Raw genomic sequence first — 25,920 nt, 5'->3', positions numbered from 1 at the left:
GTTGCATTAACTCGGTTAGCGACTTCCATTTTAAGCTGTTCGACGCTGTTGAGCTCGTTACAATAGCCACTCAGCTGCCTCTGATATTACCGGTTCGGTTACTGCCGTTCTAATGGTATTGTATTGCATAGTAATCAACATACACGGCTTAATTGCCTCGCGTATACAACAACAATAACTACGTACGTTTCTTCTGTCGTCGCAAGATATTGTGGGATTTTTAATTGCGTCTAAGTACACGCACTAGGGTGGGCGAGTATAATCAGCTTAAGGAAATAACTGTGCTTATGGAGAGAAAATTCTAAATTGGCAATGAAAAGCTCTAAGCTTGAGTACTGCGTATTGGCGTTGGGAACTTTTTTTGATTTTTCAACGGGTCTGATTAACCGTTTATACCAATGTCCGGCGGTTTAAATGCAAAATACAGCAGTCGAATCTTTGAAACGGTACATGTATCCAGATATCGATAAATTAAATGGGCAACGAAGGGAGAACGGAAGTTTCGTTATCAAATTATTTGTTAGAACTTATAAAGTAGTTAATAGTATAGTTAGACAAGCGAAAGGATATCGGGATATTGAAATATGTGGTTGATATCAGTTATACTTGTAGTATTGGATATTCAGTTTGATATTTAAAAACATAAAGAGTGTAAAATAATGCACTACGATTGCTAATTAAATATGTATTTTTTTAATTCTACATACTTAATTCCCCAATATACTGAACTGCCCTAATAATGTTATTCTTTCGGGTGAAATGGCTTTGGCTAATGGTTTTCTATTTCTATTCCCAATTACTTGTCAGGCGACTAGTAGAAATGCTCGGCACTTTTAATTGACTAAGAAATTAGTAATACATTTGTTGAGGGTTTAATTTCGTCTGGTAATTCTTTTGATGCTAAATGTTCTGTAAATGGTCTTTATGTAGGTTTACCAGAATTTACGTAATCTACACAGCTGAACGTCTAATATCTTCATTATGCTATATGCCTGTTTTTCATTTCCGGATACTTTGTTATTTAATGTTATGTTATTGTAGAAGATATTTAACGAGTTACATGGGAAAAAATTATTGAAAGAAGACTGTTTTTTACCCGAGGAAACCCATGTTACCTCTTAAATAATACGGCGTTCATTTATTGTTGAAGCTATTTTAAGGCCGGAAGCCCTTTTTCAATTTAATTGAAAGAAGTGACAATTAGTTATGCATGGCGCCACCACGAAATGTTTCAGTGAAAGAAGGTATGAAAAGACCAAGAACATGCTTTAATCAGGACTTCAGTGAATATTTTTTCTTAGGCCAAAACTGCCCAAAATAGCTTAAATCTGGGTCAAACCACTTCAGTGTTCCAGGGAAATTTCGCAAAATCACCGATTTTAAAAATTAGCAGTCCATCTCTGTAATCTCTCTTCTGGTGTGAAAAGATAAAATTCCAGTATTTGATGACGGCTTTAATATAAATATGGCTGGAGTTTGGTTCTCTCTGTTCTTCTCATATGCAACACCTTAAGTGATAATAGTATGAGTTTTCCATCGAGTATAATATAAGAATTTTTTCTTTTTTTAATTGTTGAAAGTAAGGTTTTTAGATCGACTTAAGTGACCATCTCTTTTTATCAATAAAATTTGTTATTAAGATTGTTATTGTACTAAATTTTCAAATAAAATTTTTTAACGACTTGACTCTCTTTAAGTTGAGTTTTTAACGCTTTATTTCACAGCTTCCAAGCGCGTGCATGAACTTTCACTGCGAATGTAAATACTTCCATTAAAATCGTTTATCATATTTTTTAGTTTATCTATGTGTTTTTGTTTTTGGCGCTGCAAATGCATGCTGCTGTGCGACGACGCGTATCCATTTTCTGGAAGCGCGCAATCTCGGCTTTTGGCTTTGCTCCAACAACCTTGACCTGGCACCGAGCACTCTCTGTCTGCTGCCAACTTTGGCTGAAGTAAAGAAATGAAAATAAATTGTAACATCTTCAACACTGAAAAATGTTTGGCATTGTTCAACATCCTTGCAATGGTGGAAACGCGCTAAGAAAACCACGGAAGGACGTCATAATGAGTGGCACACGATAGAGGTATATGCGGTAAAAGAAAAAAAATATATTTTTAACTAATGCAAGGTAATTTTGTAGGCGTAAATGTGTAAAAGTTTAAGGTATAAGTTGCTGAGTGTTGACATTTGGTTCTATATGTACCTTTGTAGTTATTTAGCACGTTTCTACTTAAAGTTAAAAGTAGTTCGGCTTGTTAGAGAAACAAATAAGCAACTTGCATAAATCAAATATGCCCAATGCTACTTGCTGGTATAAATCAAATAGAGCAACAATAGAAAGTTTTGGGTTTACTCTCATGAGGTATTAAGGTAGTACTTTTCATTGCTTTCAAATGTATATTTCTTTGCATGAGTATAGAGTTTTAGTAGAACGAGTAGAGAAATTATTACGTGTAAATAATTATATAGAAAACTTCTTTGTTTGAATTTTTTATCTCATGAAATATTAGCAATGAAAAAATTACGCAATAATGGGGCAGTTTTATGAGAATAGTTTATGGTCTAGTTATAGCTATAGATGAAAACAGCTGAATATAGATGTTCACGCCATAGTAGCTCACTTGGCTTTTCTTTGCTTCCAACAACATCAAGTGACTCTCTATGGATATCAAAAATACGTATTACAACAAATATTGTGTTTTTAAGGAAATTGGTCAGAGCGAAGCATTTGACTTATGTTGGTGCCGACTGGACCGCTCAAAACTAACGGGATATCAAGCATTGTTTTGCTGTTGGTTGGTTAAAAGATCTGTCAAAGAGCGCCAGACTTTAGACGGTTTTATTTTGGTTATCATTAGATTCATTGTGCTTCTGAGCGATAACCAAATTTAGCATTATCCAGTACCTCAGTGGATTTAAAAAAATACCATTTTATTCCACCGTGCCGTGGAGTAGTGGGGTATATACCGTTTAATGCAGGTGAAGTCTGGGCTTTCGCGATGATTATGTTCCAGCGTCTTATGATTTTCGGTGCATGTTCTGCATTCCGCTGAATCCTATTTTACAATTTAGTGAAGGTGGAATCCTAATGGTAGGTAACCTGTGATGTCCTCTACAATATTACTAAATTGCCTTTGCCTTAATGTAGAAGATTCTTGGTCTGCTTTGGTCTCCACCATCAACATAACGCCAAAGTAACTTTGTAGTATGCCCTGTGTTGCTAGTGTTCCAAGACCAGAGGTGTTTTTCTTGGGTCCTTTGCTTCAAACAACCCGAATGGCTTGGGGCAGTCTATAGAATTTTTTTTTCCCAGCTCTCCCCGAGCGAGTCTTTTCATTTTAATCACTTCCTATAAGACTGGGTATCCAGATGATACAGGTATTAACCGATTTATGTACTTAGAATCTAGTTGCTTGCTGCATCATCTAACGCAGTAAAATTTTGTATTGGCGTTACGAATAGTCTTAATTATCGCTTGGCTGTTCACTACACAGTTTATGGACTTGCTGGTTAGAACAGAACACACTTGGCGCTTGGACTATCCTTAATAATTATGCCAAATATGAGAGCGACTGCTATCCAGTTTGTTTACAGCAGCTGCCTAAGTCGGTGCACCTCGCTGGTGAGTTGCGATTTTTACAATGGTTAAAAATATCACATAAAGGATTTGTCTCAAATTTTGTATTTCTAACCAAATTTTGTATGTGGAATCGTTGCGAATGTTGGAAAAGGCTTACGGTGATTCAGTTTTATCAAAAACACAAGCCTATGAGTAGTACAAAGCCTTCAAAGACGGTCGAGAGATCGTTGAAGATATGACTCGTTCTGGACGACCTTTCAACTGATGAAAGTATTAAAAAAAATTAAGAATCTAGTGCTTGAAAATCGTCAGATAAGTGTTATGGAGTTGATGATCTATCCCGAGTCCACTCGAATGATTTTGGTGGATATTTTGGATATGCAACGCATTCTTGCTCGATTCGCCGATAAAGCTTTTTTTTCTTCAAAAAGAGAAACGCAAACAGGTCTCTTTGAACATGATCTAGCTAATTCCGCTCCCACGTTCATGGAGAGAATTAGTATAACTGCGAAGAGACATGGGTGTATGAGTTTGAATGGAGGGAAAAACGAGCCGAAACCAAAAAATTACGCCAAAACCGTTCAAAAATTAAGATGATGCTCATATTTTGCGTGCATAATAAATTTGTTTCGGAGGGACAGAAGGTCAATAAGGAGTTCTATTTAACCATACTGGGGCGTTTGCGTATTTGACCAACGTCTCGAGCCACGATTGTGACTGTATTCAAAGCCGAAAACGCAATGAATACCAGCGATCAACCACCGTATTCACCAGATTTGGCTCCGAGTAATTCTTTTGTCCGTGTTGTTTTTTTGCAATAACTTTATATATTAAATAATGATATTCGCTTTTCAGGTCGAAAATCGATTGTAAAACTGGCATTTCAACGGCTGAATTCGTGAACGCGAAGAGTGAGTACAAAACCAATAACAACAAACAAAAACAGAAAAATTATTGAAATATGTGTCACAAAAAAGTGAGTTCGCTTGCCAAGAAAAAGCTGCCTGGAACCTGATATTATATAGCTATATAACATGTCATACATATGTATAAATCTAGTATTTTATAAATGAAAATTGTCACTTGGCTAGCAGCAGACCGTTTATAGCAGCAAAATCCATATTTTATATTTAATATGAGGACAAGATAATGGAAATTGAAATCACAAGTTTGTGGTGAGAGCTTATTTGCAACATTTTGCTTTATTTTTCAACGTTTCCTGCACATTTCGTTGGAAAAAATTAGATTAAAGTTACATATTTTCGTTTTGCGGTTGCAGCCTGCTGGCAATGCCAAACGGAGCTACACGGAGCCACTCGAGGCACTTCACCACCGCCCGTTGTTTGTGTTGTTCGCATTTTTTTGTTGTTGGCTGCTGAGAAGTATTCGGTATAAATATCTATTCCTCCACATTTCAATATATGTAGTTACATACATATGTATGTATGTGTGTGTAAAGGTTTTTGTTGGCTGCGTGTTTCTGGCATTCTCTGCTGCCTGGTAGCACATTTCCAGCGTAGACAAGTGGTCTCCAGCTCAATTGGAGCGTGTGTGAGTGTGGGTGCTCGTACGAGTGTTTATACACCAGCCCACACACACATGCGAACACAAACTCACTTTGCCATTTTTGTGTAAATCATTCCATGTGGTCCACATGGAAAGGTGTGTATAGACATTCATGTGTGTGTTTGAGTGTTTGTTTGCACCCAAATTTGTGTGCGTGTGTTATGTTGGTGTAAGCGTACACGGATTCTTGTCAATAGCTCTAGCTATGAAGGAGGTTTATTGTTCTTGTTTTATTTGTTTTGTATGCTTGTAGGCGCCCACCGATCTATGGGGAACAAAATAAGCTCGACACAATACCCACGCGCCAGCAATGAAAGCGAAACACAAAAGCACAAATCTCAAAAAATGGCATTGTGTGTATATGTGTGTGCTTATAAATTATTATGTAGTTACATTGGAGAGAAAAGTGGTAGAAATTGCCAGTTTATAACTGAGCGGGAACGAAATTATTCAGTCTCGGACCAGTTAAAAAATCAGTTGCGTAGAAATTATATTTTATGTCCCTCATATTATTAAATTAAGAAACACAAAAAAATATATGGATGTCAACAGGGTATATTGAGATTGAGCTTGTCACGAAGTTTTCAACACAGAGAAGGAAGCGTCGGAGACCCTATAAAAATTATTTGTGGTGAGCTGAGTTGATATAGCCTCGTGCGTCTGTCTGTATATCTTTATACTGTGCCCAAAAAATAAGGTGACATTTGAATTTAAACTGCGCGCGTCGAAGGATTTGGAGAATTATTTTTTTTTAGGTTGGTAGTACTGTCAGTCACATTTATGTCAAATTTCATGTCAAAATATTCATTAGTGTTTGAGATACGTGTCGTTTTGTGAGCTGCTAAAAGTGAGTTTTTCGTTTTTTGCGATGTCGAAATTTGTTGAGCAAAGAATTTGCATTAAATTTTGTTTACGGAATCAATTTTCTGCTGCGGATACTTTGAGGATGGTGCAAAAAGCCTTTGATGATGAGGCTATGTCTAAAAAAAATATTTACAAGTGGTATAGTGAGTTCCAAGCCGGCCGTGAACGTGTCGAAGACGAAGAGCGTCCAGGGCGACCATCAACCTCAACCGACGAAGCTCACGTTCAACAAATCAAAGATTTGGTGTTGAAAAACCGTCGATTAACAATTAGAGACCTTGCTGATGAAGTTGGCATATCGAAAGGCTCAGCCAATACCATTTTGAAGGATGTTTTGGGCCTCAAGCGCGTCAAATCTCGACTGGTACCGAAAACATTGAATTTTTTGGAAAAAAGGCGTCGCGTTGAAGTGTGTGAAACGATGCTTTCCGACTACCAGGGTGTCATGAAATGCATTATAACTGGCGATGAGACTTGGATCTATGCTTACGCCCGCGAAACAACCGTTCAATCGAGCGAATATCGTGCCAAAAGAGAGCCGAGACCAAAAAAATCGAGCTAAAGTCGCTCAAAAATCAAGGTAATGTTGACTGTTTTCTTCGATTATCGTGGTGTTGTGCATTATAAATTCCTTCCAACCGGTCAAACAGTCAACAAGGAATATTATTTGAACGTTATGCGTCGTTTGCGTAACGCTATCCGCCTAAAAAGGCCGGAATTGTGGAAAGACAATTCTTGGTTTTTACACCACGATAATGCACCATCCCATACTGCCCTCGTAATTCGTGATCATTTCGCCAAAAACTCAACCCATATCGTTCCGCAACCACCGTATTCACCTGATCTGGCGCCGTGCGACTTCTGGCTGTTCACCAAACTCAAAAGACCGCATCGTCTACACCGTTTTTATACGTTAGAGGAGATTCAAGCCGCGGCGAAGACGGAACTGAAGGCCATCCCGGAAAGTGACTACAACCAGTGTTTCGAAGATTGGAAAATCCGTTGGCATAAGTGCATTGCATCGGGAGGGGATTACTTTGAAGGGGATGAAATTGATTTGGAAGAATAAATAAAGAATTTTCAAAATAAATACAATGTCACCTTATTTTTTGGACACTAGTCTCTTAGTTTTTGAGGTACCGATATAAAATTTTGCACGCGTCCTTTTTCTCCCAAGAATCTTCTCATCTGTCAGAACCACTGATATCGCACAACTATAGTCTAGAGCTGTTATATGAACTGAAGGATTAAAATTAAGTTCTTGTAAGAATAAATGTTCAAAATGTTCAAAAATGGCAGAAATCGGATAATAACCACGCCCACCTCCCATACAAAGGTTATGTTGAAAATCACTAAAAGTGCGTTAACCGACTAACAAAAAACGTCAGAAACACTAAATTTTACGGAAGAAATGGCAGAAGGAAGCTGCACCCAGCCTATTTTTAAAAATTGAAAATGGGCGTGCCGTCGCCCACTTATGGACCAAAACCATATCTCAGGAACTACTTGACCGATTTCAATGAAATTATATATAATATTTTCTTAACACCCTGATGTCATGTACGAAATATGGGTGAAATCGGTTCACAACCACGAATTCTTACAATATAACGCTATTTTGAATTCCATCTAATACCTTCCTTGTATAATATATACATACATTAGGAAGCAATGGTAATAGCGGAATAAAACTTTACACAAACACGGTATTTGAGCTGAGTATCCCTTGTGATCGGACTATAACTTTTCAAGGTCCCTGATATCTATAGGTAAATCTCTCAGAATTTAATTCTAATTCATTTTACAACAAAATAAAAAAATATGTACCCTTCCTTACTTGTTTTTTTGGTTATATTCCTAACTAACATCGTTTTTTGGTCCATTTCGGACAAACTAGTTTTCAGTTGCACCGTAATTAGTAGAATTCATTACTGGGCGTACACACACAAATACATATTTTTACAACTACACGGACAGTGTTGGCAAAAATTGCTGCAATCGCTGGATTTTTATAATTTTTTCTTTGTATTTGTGGCGTGCTTTTTGTTACAGTTACACAAAAACAATCCTAGCTGTACATTTCTCTACCTATAATCATATATGTACATTATTATAAATTTATGTACAAATACATGTTATTTTTGTTGTGTGTAACTGAGCGTTCGTAATTTTCAACAACACCAACAAATGGATTTTTCTAATACTACACAAGTTCTGATCTGTTTGTATGCGTGTGTGTGTATGCATGTTTCGCAAGGCAAATTGTTTTTAACGGTGTGAGCATATTTCTAAAATGCCTAACGGTAATCGCGCTACCGACATTTAGAAAGTCCTACTTTCATTTTCTACTCACATCGTTGCTGCTTTACTATTTTGCTCACAAAAGCTTTTATTTTTGCATGCGAGCTGTAATTCATCGCGCTGCAAGTACTTTTTTGACTTCTATAGCACGTGGGTGCAATAATTTCACACCAACAGCGTACTCATCATTCGCTTGGCAAGCGCAAATTTACATTCAGAAGCGTTTACTACTCATTCATTATGCATGTGTGAGGAAAATGAAAACTGAATTCAATTATGGGCCTCTTAGAAAGCGAATGTTTTTGCGTCGGCTTTGGAAGTGAGTATTTCGTTTAATTTATTTAAAGCACCGTTATGCGTGAGAGTATGTACGCGGAATTTGTATGAAACTGCTTTCCATTTGGAGGAGATTTCGTCTACTTCTCTACACCGGAAAAGTTGTTCAATGAATATTTCCCGAGTACCGTAGGAGACATGCGCAGAATTGCTCGCTTATTTAATTAATATTTGAATATGTATAGTACAGACAGATTTCAATTACAAATAGGAAATTTTGAATTGAATATTAAAAGTATTTTGGCTTCCTTATCAGTGACGCGATTCAAATTTCCGCCAAAAAATTTGATTCACTGATTTTCCATCACTGACCAGTTATTGGTTTGATCTTCAAAAGGAGCAGAAATTTTTTCCATTGTAGGAAGACAGCAGATTGGAAGAATATTATCATATAAAGTCAATCTTTTGGCGAAGCGAAAGTCATAGCAGGAACTGACATAGTCGCTTGATTTAATTTGTGAAATTTTCTAAGCGTTTCGCTAGTTTATGAGGGTATTTATGATCAATTTTATAGTAATTCTATTTATTACAATGAACGGGCTTAACGGGTTACATTGGGTTGTCAAATATCTCCCTTCCGCCTTTTTGTATTTTGAATTTCGCGGCTATGTATAAAGCAATATAGAGCTCGTATCTGGCAATACTATACATCTTTGAAAGGCCTTGACATAACCTAAAAAACGACGCTATGTATAATTATTAATAGATTTTGCGTTCAACAGTTATAGACGTGTAAACATGGAGTTTACAAACGCCGAAATTCGCGCTATTTTAAAGTTTTCCTTCGTTAAGGCAAATCCGCTAAAGAAACGTTTCGTGATCACTCCGAACTGCAGACGAATGGCTTCGACTATTAAGAGTGGGTGAAAACGAAACCATGGATAAGTCACCCGGCGGAAGACCTGTGACGACGAATACCGATCAAATCAAGGAAAACATCATGTTAGACCGGCATGTGGCATCTCGTGACATCGCCCAGAAGATGGAAGTTAGTCACCAAACCATTTTAAACCATCTGCAGAAGGCTTGATACACAAAAAAGCTTGATGTTTGGGTGGCGCATGATGTGACGCAAAAAAAAACCTTCTGGACCGAATCAACGCCTGCGATATGCTGCTGAAACAGAACGAACTCGACCTATTTTTGAAGAGGATGGTGACTGGGGAGAAAAAATGGATCACATACGACAATATCAAGCGAAAACGGTCGTGGTCGAAAGCCGGTGAATCGTACCAAATAGTGGCCAATCCGGGTTGACGGCCAGGAAGGTTTTGCTTTGTGTTTGGTGGGATTGGAAGGGAATCATCCACTATGAGCTGCTCCCATATGACCAGACGCTTAGTTCTAGCATCTACTGCGAACAACTGGAGGGCTTGAAGCAGGCGATCGACCAGAAGCTTCCAGAATTGACCAAACAGGAAGGGTGTAGTATTCCACCAAGACAACGCCAGACCACACACTTCGTTGATGACTCGTCAGAAGCTATGGGATGGAAGGTTTAGCGCCAAGTGCTTATCACCTGTTCCTGTCCAAGGCGAATGCCCTTGTTGGTATAAAGTTGAACTCAAAAGAGGATTTTGCAAAGTGGCTGTCCCAGTTCTTCGCAAATAAGGACGGGCTTCTACGAGGGGGGTATTCTGAAGTTGCCGTCTAGATGGAAACAGATTAACGAACGAAACGGCGCATATTTGAACTAAATCCGATCACTGTAACACTTTTTATAAAGCATTGAATAAAGAGCAAAAAGGCGGAAGGGAGATATTTGACAACCTATTATAATATACAGTTAGAATTTTCAAAAAAATAGCTTTTTTTTTCTCAATGTACATATATTTAAGAAGACTTAGAGAAAATTTCATATCGTTTTGTGAATATTTTGAAGTTACACGCACATTTGAAAAGGCGTTTCACAGTGTTTGGAAGTGCATTACAAACTGTAAACGCGGATTTCTCTACTCGAAAAGCTCGAGCTTCTTAAATATACATATGTTTTAGTAACTAATAGAAGATGTTTTCTCAGCGATAAAGTTGTATGTGTACAAAGTTTGAATCAATAAATTTAAAACTTTTTTCAGAAATAATTCTGGAAAATTTGCTTTTTTTCGGCCTTCTAACTATATATAACCCATTAAGGATGCGGTTGTTCTATGGCCGTCGAATCTTCGAAAATATTTGTAGCACTCAAAAACTTTCGTTGGTTCATTAAAATGCACTTTTGTTGAAAGGAAATTGTGGCAAAAAGTGGAATTATCAAAAAAAACGGGTTAGACAAAATTTTAAAATCAGTAGGTAATCTTTCTAATGGCTTTTTTTTACAATAGCTTGTTGACAGTTTGGCCAGCCGGACCTGATTTGACGTATGTTTTTCGGCATCGGCTATCCTTTGACACCATATTCCATATAGATCATATATGTAGATCAAATACTCCTCGTTAATAATATGTTTTGTTACATCCGGGTAGTCGGAATGCAGTGTCTCACAGACATTATCGCGACGCTGTTTTTGAAAAAAAATTTAGTGATTTTTCTTCTCGGTATTATAAACTGCGATATGGCTCCCTTTCGATGTATACAAAAATGTTGTTTCAGTGACACAACTGCTTTTTCCACATTTTATCGCTGGCAATGTTATAAGTATTTTATTTATTTATACTTATCAGTAGTCAACGTAGTTTAGCTATACATATACCAGTTACTTATCTAATACATTGTTTGCCATCAGCTAATGAATTATTCATATTCCTGTGTTATTTTTAGATATTTCAACTTGTTTCCAACAGTTGTGGAGGAACCACAACTGAAAATTGATGTTTGGGTATTAAAGTGAAATACAATGCGGCATTAGAGGAAACAGGAGATTTGCTGTGATAAGATAAGGATCATTGCCGGGGTTGGTTTTGGTGCACATATTAGATATGAGGATGTCTGACCATTTAGAAAAATATGCACATTAGGGTGCTCGTTACTTTCCAATTTGATTGTGTCTTTACATACGTCTACTAAAGTTACAGTTTTTCCATAAAAAGGGGTCATCGTAAAGAAGCACTTTATTTCCAATTTAAATTGTACCTAAATATAATATTTTACTTTTCCCAAAGGAATTTTCTGATAAATTATCCTTCAACTTGGATTAAGTGTTGTTGTCATTGTACAAGATAAATTTAACTTTCTTCTAAAAAGATCTTAAATATTTTTTTCATAAAAATTTTCCTTTAAAATTTAAACGCAGTTAAAGTTATGCGTCAAATGTAGTGTAATCATGTAGTACACCGGGACGTATGAGCAACGCAAAATGTAGTTACTATACGAATATAAGTCACTTGTATGAATGCAAAGGTCAGTTCAGGAATTAGGCACGGTTTAAATTGAATAAAGTGCTTGTTTATGTTAGATCGCTATTTTTATAGCAAAGATTAAAAATTCAAGGAGTGTTCACGAAAAAAAATATAACAATTATTAAGGACAATTATGTTGCTCTCTTAGTGCTGATTTCGGTTTGTTTGATTATTTATCAAGTGCGTATACTTTCAATTTGAATTTTATCAAATTAGGGACAGTGCAGCTATTAGCTGATGAGTCAGCTTATCTTAAACTTTTTGAAGTAGATATCAGGGTGGACGTAGCTGCTGTAACGGCCCTCCAACATTTTGATATCGGTGCCTAATTTTTTTTTGATTCAATGCTCGTTGATATTATGAATGGTATCCAACTCAAGGTCTAATTTATAAAATTACTTAATTCTTTTTATTTATGATAAAACTGATCTAACTAACTCAAATCTTTGCATTCCTCACACTAGTGTTGGGAAAGGTAAGAAAAAGGTTGGGGGAAAAAAACATTTAATTTCAATAAAATTTCGCACATATTAACCTAAATAAACTCTTTAAGGCAAAGAGTAGGCGAGGATATAAGTATTATCGATGTATGCAAATACAATTATCATTTAATTAAAATAATTTGCATATTGACTTTTAAATTTAGATTTCAGGCGAAAACGCATCCGTCGAAATATTATTTTCTGAGTCAAATTTCTCATCAAAATAAACATTAGTATTTAGTATACGCTTGCCCTTCTAAAGTGCATAAGTGCATTCGGCGATTTTTACGAAGAGTGAAATTATTCCACAAAGAAGTTCCATTCAATTTTGTGGAATTTGCGGAATCAAATTTCCGGTGCCGAAAAGTTCAGAATATCCAAAATAGTCTTCTGTGATAATTTTTTGTCACGAGCAAGTTTGTTGAACCACGTCCAGGGCGGCCATCATCATCAACTTTTCATCGACACGGCAATACAATAAAGGAATCAGTGCTTGAGAATCAACGATTAACATTAAGCGATCGTTTTGACAGAGTATCTCGGTTATCGAGGTGTGGTGCACTCAAAATTCCTTCTGACCGGCCAAACTGTCAACAAGGAACACTATTTGAGTGTTATGAGCCCGTAATTATAGATCGACAACTCTTGGTTTTTATCGAACGATAATGCATCGATATATACTGCTTTGACTTTTCGTTATTTTTTCGTCAAATTTCAACCAATATCTTTTCGCTCCGGGTTAACCGTTTTGAGTTAATTGAAGACAAGGTCCGTGAATTGACTTCGAAGATTGGTAAAAACGTTGGCACAAGTGTATTGGCGTGAAGGGAACGACATAAAAAGTTTTGAAGAATATATGAAGAATCTTAAAATTATGATTAAAGTGTATTGTGCTCATAGTAGTATGTGGTATAAATTCAGTGGAAAGTTCGATTTTTTTATATTAGTCGATTTTTTTTAGTTTAGTCGATTTAACTTTTGTGGTTCAGGATATATTTTTAAGCCTATTAGGGAACGGTATGCCCACATTTTAAAATATTTTTAACATACGACTCCTATTTACACTTCGATACTCGGTACTAAATCATAGTTTTGCATCTTAATATGTGATTTAGTTAAAGCGCTTTATCGGTTTTCAATTAATGGCATTTATTAGCGAGACTCAATTTCTTTCATATGAAATATTCTCGGATGCTAAAACACATGTAGCTAGTTTCATGAATAAATCTCAAGTTTACACAAGTTGTCACTTGCACGGGCGGATGGATACACTGATAGTCACTCGGAATTCAACTCGTCTTCTCATATTTATCAAAAATAGATATAGTACACAGAGCATAACGCTATATCTATTTGAGTTAGTTTTAAGTACTACAAACAACCTTTAAGTGAATAACAGTATTATATTATCTGTTCTATACATATTTCCTAATTGCAATTTTGAACAGCAAATGCCATTTAACGCTCACTTAATAAAAGAAGAAGAATTTATGTGAAATATATTGATGGAAAAATTAAGACACGCCTCAAAATGAAATAAAATAAAATACGCGACTCTACTGCACTCATTCACATAACGGAGAATATCTGCGTAAAAAAGTAATAAAAGAGGACAGCAGACAGACGGACGCGTCACCGCAATACCAACCACATTACCGTCATCAATGCATCAACGGGACAAAAGGCATAATAGCCACCGCAGCATATTATGTAGAATAGAGGAAAGTGGAGCACGAAAAGCAAAAGTGCAATAGTGAGCAGCAATATTAAGAAAATTTATAACCACAAGGGGTTGTGAATGTGGGTATTTGTTGGTTATTTTGCTACGCCCACCTGCGGTGAACCAGAAAATTCGTTCTGCTGCTAGCAAACAAAAGAAATGATATAATGACAGTTTAAGTGCCAACGTTAGGATATTTCAGCGCACCGTAAAAATAGAATATGTGTTGAAAGGTCACATTGAAAAAGTAACTGTCTCTATGCATATTTAACTCTGCAGTGTGCTCAATACAAATCTAAATTCTCTCAAAGCTTTAAGCTACATATTTGTAGTATCGTATCTGTCAAATTAGACAGAGAATAAAAGTGAAGTTTTGTAAATTTACAACAACTTGATAGTTAGTGCATATGTTTAAAGCATTAAAATTAAATACTCAAACTCTTCATCACTACGATATGTGGAGAAAAATAATCGAGGTCTAAGAGCAAAAAATTATATATTTTTCATGATTTCATTAACGAAGCGAATAAATCATCTTAGACAAAAATTGTAGATAAAAAATTAGGATGAGGAGTTGTTTAAACAAACAGGCGGCACTTTTAGTGCAACCCTACGTCAGCCTGTCCTCTGACGCATTTGAAATTGTGCTCGATTCTTACTTTGTGCAGATATTCTTTTTTTTCTTTATAAAAAATCGTTTTAGTAGCATTTTATTCTTTTTTTATAAGCTATAATAATTGATTTTAAGTCTTAAATTTCTGAAATCGAAGAATAAAAAGAAATTTTCCTTTTCATTTATCATTGGAGTAATATACAATAGTATTACTGATGCATTGAAGATAGTCGTTATATCACTTTCATGAGGTATTCGCATACAAATTTAACTCGATAACATTGTTTTTGCTTTTACAAGTTATTTTTTTGTTAAGAGAGCAGAGCGTAAAGGTAGTAAGCAGGGAAGTGGAGAATTGAGGATAGTACATTTTTAATTTAAAACTGTTGTGGGTATCAGGAGTAGAATTTTTCTTTATGGTCAAGATGGCTTTTTGAGATCGAAACCTTCGTGTTTTTTTTTGTTCTAAAACGTTTAACTCACTCCAACTGTAGAAGTTCTCCAAAAGGAACTGAAGTGGAATTGGCTCATAACTTTCTTATTACCTTTATTAGGGGTTACATGGGTGTTCTCGGGTAAAAACAGTCCGTTTTTAATAATTTTTTTCTCATAAAAAATTAAACAGAATTTTATATTGCTACAAATGTACGCTATTAACAATGAAATTGTGAAAGTTTTGGAAAAAAAATGTTTTAAATTCGACCAAGAGACGCCATTTCTGGTAACCCCTCGGAAAAAGGATCATCTTAAGTGAAAAAATACGCGTTTTAGTTAAAACCTTAACTTAGAAGTAGGCGAAGGAAAAAAAATTGAAAATTGGATTTTAGGCAGACATTCGATCCCGGAATTGAACTATCAGAAAACATTTTTTTAGTTTTTCATTACGGATAAGATACAAATAAATATGTTTCATTTTTATTTACATGCCTGGATGAAAGAATTTTAAGGTTAGGCGACTATTTTCAGAGATAATTGCAATTAAGAGACTTATTTTTGAAGACCTTTAGTTCCAGATCTTTCCGAAAATCTATCACATTATTTTCTCCCTCCCTTTATACTCTGATTTCATACTCAGAAATAATATTAGAGTAGGTTTTTTGTTATCTGATAGGGTACAAAACCTATATTCTGGCATTTTTTAGAATAATAATTATAAATGACAAAGAAAACACTTAAAGTTTACTATGAGAACAATTTCATAGTTCATTTACAACTACATAAAGGGCTACATTCATGGAACGAGTTTGAAGCAGTGTATTGTAAGAAATATTATACATTGAATAAATAACCTATTTATAATTAAATCCATTTGCCTTTGTATGCCAAATAATAAAATATTTTCTGAGAGTGTTACTATGATTTGATAGTGAATAATAAGTTTTATAAATTCAAATATTTATAATAATAATAAATTAAGGGGTCAGTAGGGTAATCTTTTTTGATTTGTTTTTTTTTTTTGCATTTTCTGTTCCCTTATACCCTTAGAACTAATGTAGAAACCACTTTACCATTGGAAGGTTTCGAAAAATGCCCAAAAATAATAATACCGCTCGGAGTGCACACCTCAAACTTTAAACGTGTTTTACTTAAAACACACTTTTTTAAACTGGTGGACATGGTACCGGATTTGCTTAATTTTTTTTAAATGTTCACAAAACGCCTGGCTATCGTGCCTACTAGATTCATAATTTTTTATAATTATGACAATCTTAGGACAAAATTTATGTAAAAAAAACTTCGAGATAGAGTAAAAAAAAATTATTAATTACGTTTTTATTTATTAACATTTTTTCATGATTTTAGGTAGGTACGATAACCATTCACGTACTTTTTAAGACTAAATTGGGTTTTTGTCTTTCAGATTATCCAAACATGAGAAATTGTGTCCGCCAGTAAAAAAACGCATCTGATTCACCCAGCCATTTCTCCGACAGATGTCATCGAAAAATTCGATATACCTCATGACATTTGAAAAAAATTCTATTGTAGAATAAAAATTTCTACGAAAAAAATGTCAAAAAACAGGCCAGATTACCCTACTGACCCCTTAAATGGTTTTGAAGAAAAATAACTCTATTTGAGCTTTGTTGCGTGATTTGCGGTAATTTATTACAAAATATTGAGGAAAACGAGTAATAAGTGCTATGAAGCTTCGATTAATATTACTAGCGATAAGATTATGTCAAAATTTATAGGCTATAAACTATTAATTAATATATCTATGCAATAGTATCTAATATATTTATGCAATAGTAATCAAAAGTAATGTGCTGAGAGTACGTTTTTTGTTAGGGCTGAGAACAGCAATTACTTTAACCTAAGTGAGTTCCGCAGGAAGAGGATATTACATTGCAAGCAAAAGGTTTAAAATACTAGACGTAAAACGAAAGCTTAACCTTTTCTGAATATTTAACTACATACATATTTACACCCTATAAAAACTTTTAGTGCATAAACTTGTACACGAAAGTAGCTAGGAATTTCGAAAAAGAAGGACGGATACAGCCGAAATTGATAACAAATCAGAGTGAGAATAAAAAGAATGTAATGAAAATGAGAGAGTACGGCGTTTCGGGAGAGCAAGAGTTTATTTGTAATAGCAAGCCGTCATAGTAAGAGTAATACAGGTTCTCTGTGAACTGATACTTCAAGTCTGAGAAATTCGAATATCTCAAGGTGTTTTGTGAAAAAAACTCACATCCGAACACACACGAAACCCACACGAGCGTGAATCTACGCGGATTGTGGGAAATATTGTGTGCCAGTAGTTAGAGAAGACGTGATAAACTGTTTGTCGCATTTCGTAACAAATAAAGAATGAAAGTTCGCCGTTTCAATCGGTTTGAGGCAAAAGAACAAACGCAAGATGCGCGGTAAGGAGCGTAGCTAATGTCTTCTTATACAAGCACAAGCTTCTACTATATGCCACACATAGTAAAACTGCAAGTATGTATGTATGTATTTCAGTGCTATTGATTACTATGCGAGCGCAAGAATTGAGGAGAGTGTTGCTACAAAGGCACTCGGTAATAGATTCAGGCCGCGGGCAAGAACATAAAAGCGTTAGAATTTTTATTGGCAACAAAAATTACAACCACAACCTCATCAATGTGTATATGGAGGGCACTCGGCGGGCTGGCTGCGTGTGGTGCGCCTTCTTGCGACCTGCTTTTCAGGCCTCTAATGTACTTTATTGGGCTACTATTTCTTGTGGCTGAGACGAGCAACGCGACTCGCAACGCGCTAATGCTATCAATGTTGCTTAGGATTTTATGTGTAGACACCATGTTGCCTTTGTCCAAGCAAAGAGAGAGCGGGCTACTGCGATTTGGCAACATTATGTGGTAAATATATATTGCCATGTGTTGGTATATAGTATATAAGTGTGTCAGTATGTTGTATGGCTTGAAGCCTTTGCTTTGTTTTGCTGCTGGCAAATGGGAAATTTCTCTTTAAAGGTCTTGGCACGTTTCAATGCTAACGTTAAGCATGGAGTGGTCCGTGACGTAATGCTCACGCAGCAAACAAGCAAATAACGCGACAAATTGGCGTATGCAAATTTTGTTTTCAATTTAATTTCCATTTTTTTTGCCTTTACTCGCTGTTTGGAGATATTTGCAGTTATTGGATGGCGCTACGTGTCTGCATTTTTGGAATCCTAATCAAATATTGTTCATCTTGGTTACAGACAGCAATCACTCAACCACTCAGATTTCATGGAAGGACTGATACAAATTTCCAAAAATGGGGGAAAAAAATAAAATTCATGTGAAAAGTGTATAGAAATTAAGCAGAAGTATTTATAGAAAGGGTTTAATGATTAAGAAAGGATGTGAAGTAATAAAGGATTGATTCACTGTACTTTTTCATTGTGTCAGAACAAATAATGTGTTATAAATGGGGTCCTACTGTGCATTTTACACGTAATAAATAAATTATACCGTTAAAAGGTTTAAAGAGTTGTGCGTCCTTAGAGAGTGCTGAAAATAGCTTCTTCGTGAGTTCATACATTTTATTCTTGCCAGAATATTTTCGAAATTATAAGCTTAGTTTTTGCTTTACCAAATAATTTTTTAAGGGTTATATGGGTTTACAAGTTTGAAAAAGTTGATTTTTTTATTGTTCTATTAAATTTCACAGCACCTCTTGAATATTGGTTTAAGGCTGTTTTTATGCGAGGAAACCCATGTAACCTCTTCAGAAAACCTTTCCAAATCTTTTCGCAGAATTTATAATTTTTAATCATTTTTTGAAACTTACACACTGCCTTTAGGGTCTACAACAAAGCTTAGGTTGATATAGTTTTATTCTATAGAAGATACGCAATATTTCACCCCTTTTGGTATTTTTAGTTTCTAACCTTTATTTATTTTTTATTCTTTATAATCATCTCTCTATTATTATACTAGTAATTGAAATGTAATGATGGCTCGACGCCTACAGATGTTCGTGTTAATGAAGGCTCTAACATATATAGACATACAATATTTGTAATTGGCTCGTATACTTTGGTTAAGTGGTCGACTGAGTTACAACTTCTTTCAGTGGCATTACTCAACTTACAATCATATTGAAATACTGTCACAGATTTTGCCAAAAAAATTGGAGCAATTGACTCAATGAAAAAATAACTGAATCAGGTCACACGTTACTGTCGGCACAGAAAACTCCACACTACACACAGTCCACTTTTTGCACCTACTGGTAGAGTGATCTATGTATGTACTGTCAGAAAATAGCGAGGTACTTGTATTCAAATCCCATTGCACTCAAAAAATGATGATAACATCTGAACTAGCTTTCTGTAATAATTCAAGTACTGTACAATAAATCTACAAACCCTTGATACAAGATTACTTTTGGATATCTACTCTAGGCAGACTAAATTGCTTTTTCTGAAAAACAGTGAATGCTGATTAATGTGTTATGGTCATCACATTGCACTTACTCAACTTCAAAAACTAAGTCGGATCCGTGAAATCGGTAAGATGAACGGAAAGCGCTGAGGATGATGAAACGTTGGAGTATGACCAAGAATGCCTACCTTGGAGCCGGTTGAGGCATAATCCTTTAGACAACTCTTAATATTCCCATTTAAAATAAATTAGGTAGCCAGGGTGTAGGAATGTGAAACCACGCGGGAGCACAAGATTGAGTGGACGTTCTTTCGATATTCTTAAATAAAACAACCAACCAAAAACAAAAAAAAAAACAAAGGAAGGCAGGAAGAAAAAGTTAGTTTTGTTTGAAAAAGAACAGGTCAACACGTTCGCTTTTCCATTGCTCTACATAACTTCTGTACCACAGAGGCAGGACTATGCACTTAATCACTAAAACTATTTTGCTTTCTGCCACATAGTGGAATCTCGTGTTGACAAAATATGTATTTTTTCAGCTCTTCAACTTTTTGCTTTAGTGTTAATGAATTTCAGTCAGTGCGCCTGAATGTAGGCGGCAATTTTGTAGTTTGCATTGATTTATGGAATAAATGACCAGCTGAAACAGTATTCATTAGGTAACATTAGGTTAGGTTGGCTGAGCTTAATTTGGTAAGCCAATAAGCCATGCATAGACCAGTTTTGCTTCTTTGCGATACTAGATGGAATTCAGTTACTAGATCCAAGAGGAGTAGTCTTCATTTAGGATGCCTGCGCTTGTCACGATTTTTAACATTCTCTGCGCCCTTACTATAGATACCACCTGCAGTGTATCATACCGTGGGGACGCCAGATGCTTACAGCGTAGTCTTGCCAATGCGGGACAAGTGCTCAAGAGATGCTCCATTAATTCTCTGGTGCCCTACTCTAGGTGCAATTCTCTCGATCAGAGGGTAACGTTAATATACTAACGTTTATATAGTATATTTCTTTTTTTTTTGCTAAAGCAAATTCAATTCAAAACTGATTGGAACGCTTGATTTAGTGACTTTCCTATTATATAATCACTTATGATACTCCCAATCGGTCCAACTATTGGAGAATTTGCAGTTTAAAGACACTCGGTGTGAATTCGTAATGCAAATTAAAGTCTGAAATTTTTGTTTTTACTCACCTTTTATTTGTTTAACGGGTCTGTTGAGTATCAGCAGAATGACAGCGAAAGTCGCGTCTTTAATTTGTTGTTTTTTGTTTTATCTTTTGAATTATAGTCTCGATTTCCGTTTCTATGCCACGCTCTTTCACGACTCAGCTGATGATTTGCTATTCGTTGTTATTACTTTTTTCGCTCAAAAACACGAGAGCGAAACTTTAGTTTTTTTATTTTTGTATTGAGAGCACTTTTCTACTGCATTAGTGTTGGTAGTTGTATTTGTTGTAGCATTATTATTTTAATTATAACTTTCTACTTATGCGCTTCTTTTGTTTTATTTGTATTTCTGCGTACTTTTCGCTTAGCAAACAACGTTAAATCAATACGAAGCACTCGAACAATTTTGCACGCATCCGTGTCGGTTCGTATATAGCTGCTGAGAGCAGAGCGGCAAGCAGTGTCAAGCGTTATTACTTCTGCTGACGACGCGCTTTTGTTGGTTCGCTTGTTTGTTTGTTGTTCTTGGCTGAAGTTCGGTACTGTTTTTTTTTTGCCGTGATGATGATGCCGTTAGCGCTGCGTAAACGTGGGAGGTTCAACGTATTAGCAGAGAGGGAATTAGGCGAAGGCGAGGGAATAAAATGTGTATTAGTATTAGTGTGTTTGATAAAAGAAGGATGCCATTCAATTGTGTGGAAATGCGCTTGTGCGACGGAAAAAATTACGAATAATCGAAAACTATGTTAAAAGTTCAATGTTGTGTGTGTGTGTGTGAGTGTGCTCAATCAGCTAATTGCGCGTGGCCTCGTAGAGCTGTGTGAGTGCTTGTTTCTTGGTGGGTGTGTTGGTCGGTGTCTTAATGTCACAATGGACCGAAGACACAAAGAAAAGTCGCAATTTGATGGTCGACATTTAGGCGCATCAGCGTTTGTAGCGCTTGTGCGCGTGTAAATGAGAGAGAATGAGAGAGAAGATTGTAAAAAATAAAAACAACAACTGTCGTATACTGCGAAGCTGACAGTTCTCTAAAAGTACTAGTGTTAGCCAGAGTGCTTAAGTTATGCTCTCCTTCTCCCCATTGACAGCGCGTTTATGTGTGTGTGTGGGTGTGTGTGAGTGTAATGTAAGCTTTTCGCTTAGCGACTTTGGGGCGACTTTCGGGATAGAGATTTTTTCTTACAATGACAGGCACTGCTGATGGACCGATTTGATGTGGCTGCTCGTATTTTCAGCAAGTTTCACGCTGTAATGCTTTCCTCGTCCTCTCTAATGGCTGTTCTGCAACTTCACTGCGGAACCGTTATTCAACGAAAATTATTTAATTATTTCGCTTTCTGCGTTTTGCTGTTTACGCTAGTAGAGCTACGTTGTTTTGTTGTAATTGCGACAACATTTTCGACAATTTAGCTTCTCACAGGCGCACCGTGTTCGACTTTAAGTTGGAAGGGCTTTGTGGTAGAATGAAATACCGAAAAAACTGTGAGTTGCCTGCGATTACACAACAAATGATATGGAGAAATTTCACACTGCTCGCAAAGTGCGCAGAAATTTCTTGATATCAGCAAAGAAAAATGCTCAAAATAAAACTAGAAGAGGAAATTATAACTGTAAATGTGTGCCATGCATATTTTCTTTGGTTCAATGTTGCCCCTACAGAAAATCAATAAATTCATATTTCGTTGACCGTTCGCTATTTTCGAGGTCCGCTGACCGAGTTTTCTCTGCTGAGTTTTGTTTTTTTTTTTCTCTAAGATTTTTGTTAAACTTCAATTTAAGTTTGCCTTTGTTAATAGTTTTAGCACTCTATCATGACACTTGAACTTTATCGCCAACCACGTAAAATATATGCATATACACATATGTATATATAAATATGTATGTACGTATAGCAATCAATTGCTTTCTCCTCCGCACTCCCACACTTTTTTCACTATCGACACAATGATTATTTTTCGTTCTCTACCACCAATGAAAGTTGCCTGTAATGGCTCAGCCTTCAATCGCGTTGGCTTAGCTTTTCTATTAACGGTATTCTCAAGTTTTCACTGGCTTCAAATAGTTTTCACATTAAGGTTTCTTTTTAACATTAATTTGTTCAAATTCTAAGTAAGCTTCTCAATATAATATTAAATAAAAGTTTGGATTTTTCTTCTCCCTATATGTGTTCACCTTCAGCGCTGCAATTATTCCTCGTCAACGTTCACGGTCGATGCTCATTCGCGTTTTGAGGTATTACAGTATAGAAAATCCTATGGTAAGCGCACATCGGCCAGCATTTCCTCATAAGTTGGAGTGTGACAAACGATACGAAATCGATTTTTTACCCAAATGACACGAATGACAGGCAAGCACGCAAGCAGTCGGAAACACTGGTGAAGCTTTCAAAGCTCCAAAGACCGTTAGTGCAAATTAAATGCTGGTTATGCCGCGCAAAGCGCTTTTAGCCATACATTGACGAGTTTCGGCTTTTAAAAATACTAATAAATGTTTTCATTTAACATAAAACAAAAAAAACTTTCATAAGTTGCTAAAAAGAAATACCTTTTATACAGGCTTTATAGCAACACCAGGGTTGCTTTACTGAAAAGGTTTACAAATATTTCGCATTGGCAAGCCGTTCAATTTCGAATTCCCTTGCAGCTCTCAGTGCTCTTAAAATATTTTGCATCTCATTCATTCACTCCCACTCTTTTTAATTTTTGTAAAAAACTCTCGAAAGTAGGCTCTCATTTGACCCTTTACCTCAGCAGTCAAGCATAGCGTTGCCATATTAAATTCTATGTCAATTTATGCGGTCTTTTTCCCTTTTATTTGTATTCTATTTGTCTTCTATGATATATCTCTTTGTTTTTATAATAAAGGTAATCTCTCTAGATGATTTGGTGCAAGCATTGTAGATAACTGCGCCATATACTCTAAGTATTTTTATAGTTAGGAACTCGAGATCTAACATTCTAACACTGAATCTTTACTTTCATTTTTCATGATGAAACTATTAATAATGGACTCGTTATTAACTGAGTGTTGTTGATATTGAACTACTACTGAAATACTGGTTCGTTAACTTAGCTCTTATATTTATGTCCTAGTGGTTACGGATTACTGAGTTTTTAACGTATATAAAAAATATATTATTTTGTCTTAGGCATCACAACGGACAATCGTCTCTTGGGCTTATTCGTGGCTTTACGAGAAATCCGGCAATTTACCCAACCTAACCCAAACTGGCGCATATCACTTAAATCTCAGTAAACTTTTTTGGACTATAATTGATTTAAAAGCGAATATCTGGGTAATAGAAAATTTGGGTTTCGCTCATATTTAAGCCTTGCTTTCCAATTCTTAAGTAACATCTACCGCAGGGTATATCTCTAATATTGGGACAAAGAGAGTCATCAAAGAGAGGGATGTAAGATAACTGAATGAGTATAATCGATGTGTTAAAAAAGGTGCGAGCTTTTTAAGCCAATTGCTCGCAGAGCTTCACGAATTTCACTCTCTGCTAAGAGTGTGGTTTCAAAAATACCCGTGAGAGGTTTTGTTGTAGACAAATTAACACAAAAACCAACAATGCCTTATTATATCTACACATGTATATACATATGTATGTTTGGTAAGCGATACTGTGATAAGAGGGCGACTTTTCTCAATGACACAACATGACTGACGCACGTCGGGGTGGAAATATGGTTGTAAGCAAGCTGATGACGCTTGATAAATGAGCTCCAGCGGGAATATGTCAGAGAAAGTGAGTAACAATAAGGAAGATTTATATATAACCATTACTACGTTTTCTACTTAATTGAACAGGTTTGCTGAAAGCTTTTTAACACACTCATCTTTATGCTCCAACTTTGCAAGTTCTTAAAGGTTTTTTGAAGTTCCTTAACAAATTAAATAAAATGGAGCATTTAGCAATTACAAACCCGAACCTTTCGTGCTTTCTTCTCAAATCATAAAATTATCGTAAAATTTGATCACAAAAAGCTAGTCTATTATGTCGAAATAAGATTCGTATTCTTATTAGCGGTACAAAATACTGGATCAAAATTTTAAGAAACATAATTAAAGTGTGTAATAATAATGTCATTATTAAGCCTGTAGTTATAAAGCTCACTGAGTTTTGGCTTTACAAACATAAAAGCTTTTGTGCAGGCCTGTAAAGCCTTAAAAGCTTTAACTGTGTTCAGTGTCTGTTAATGTTAGCAGTGCAACTTTACCAACAGATGTCGTTGCTGGTAAATTAATGGAACATTTTTTCAATGCTTGTAACTTGAAAGGTCATACTAACGGTTTTTTACTATGAGATATAAAGTAATTGTTAGTATATCACATGCAAAGAGGAAAATATTGTGCTTTATTAATTTCGGAATTTCACGAATTTCATATATTCTTTGGGGTTTTAATTTTTATTTGGTAATGCCATCAAATGGAGGATAGAGCCATGTGTAGAATTTCACGCAAGTTAGGAAAGTTCTATGTCATTCACTTAGGAGTGGCCAGAAACTATTATTTTACATTTGGTTCAAGCAGCTCACGACTTACGGTCTTGGTCCAAGTATTTTCTGGGTAGCCAAAAAACATCTGTTAGAAGGCAGCTAGAGTGAGAAGGCGAAACAATCACAACAGACATCAGAAAGATTTTCTACTCGACTTACACTCTTGCTTTCTGAGATCACTCATAAGCAACTCGGTAGGATGGAAGTGTGGGACGGCATTTCAAGCTCCTTACGTATAGATGCAAACGAGAGCATTGGTTTTCGGAAAATGCGAATGAACATTATTCCCGTTACGAGTTTTGGAAAAAATTCTGCGGAAAATTTATGTTTCTTTGCGCTTAAGCAACGGCGAATATCGTATTTGAACGATGAGCTAGTGGTTACGTTGGCTAGATCATATCGTTCGAATGGACGAAAACACTCCAGCTCTGAAAGTATTAGAGGCAATAACCGACTGGCTGCACTTGGTGTCTAAAATTGGCGCCAAATTGCTAAAAGAAGAAACGATTGGCGCCCTATTATTAACTCGGCCATAACCGCGTAAGCGTTGTCTACGCCATTAAAGAAGAATGCAGCCAAATTAACGTTGA

The 25,920-nt window shown here is 35.9% G+C and overlaps 1 protein-coding gene across 9 annotated transcripts in view; it reads right to left on the bottom strand.

Moving 5' to 3' along the window:
- LOC105222066 (synaptotagmin 1) overlaps window positions 1-23,156 on the bottom strand; it is a 79,656-nt gene extending 56,500 nt beyond the window's left edge. For 6 of the 9 annotated variants that reach the window (XM_049446701.1, XM_049446704.1, XM_049446706.1 and 3 more), the window contains exons 1-3: window positions 23,001-23,146; window positions 22,012-22,279; window positions 20,853-21,407 (exon numbers count right to left, since the gene is read on the bottom strand). The gene's annotated coding sequence lies outside the window, so the exon portion shown is untranslated. Of the gene's footprint in view, window positions 1-20,852; window positions 21,408-22,011; window positions 22,320-23,000 lie in introns of all 9 variants that reach the window. The other 3 variants (XM_049446707.1, XM_049446702.1, XM_049446703.1) reach the window with 3 other exon arrangements.
- Window positions 23,157-25,920: the final 2,764 nt, after the last annotated feature.

The sequence above is a fragment of the Bactrocera dorsalis genome, chromosome 1 (genome assembly GCF_023373825.1).
Source record: "Bactrocera dorsalis isolate Fly_Bdor chromosome 1, ASM2337382v1, whole genome shotgun sequence".
Lineage (NCBI taxonomy): Eukaryota > Metazoa > Arthropoda > Insecta > Diptera > Tephritidae > Bactrocera > Bactrocera dorsalis.
This window is presented reverse-complemented; position numbering and strand designations above follow the sequence as displayed.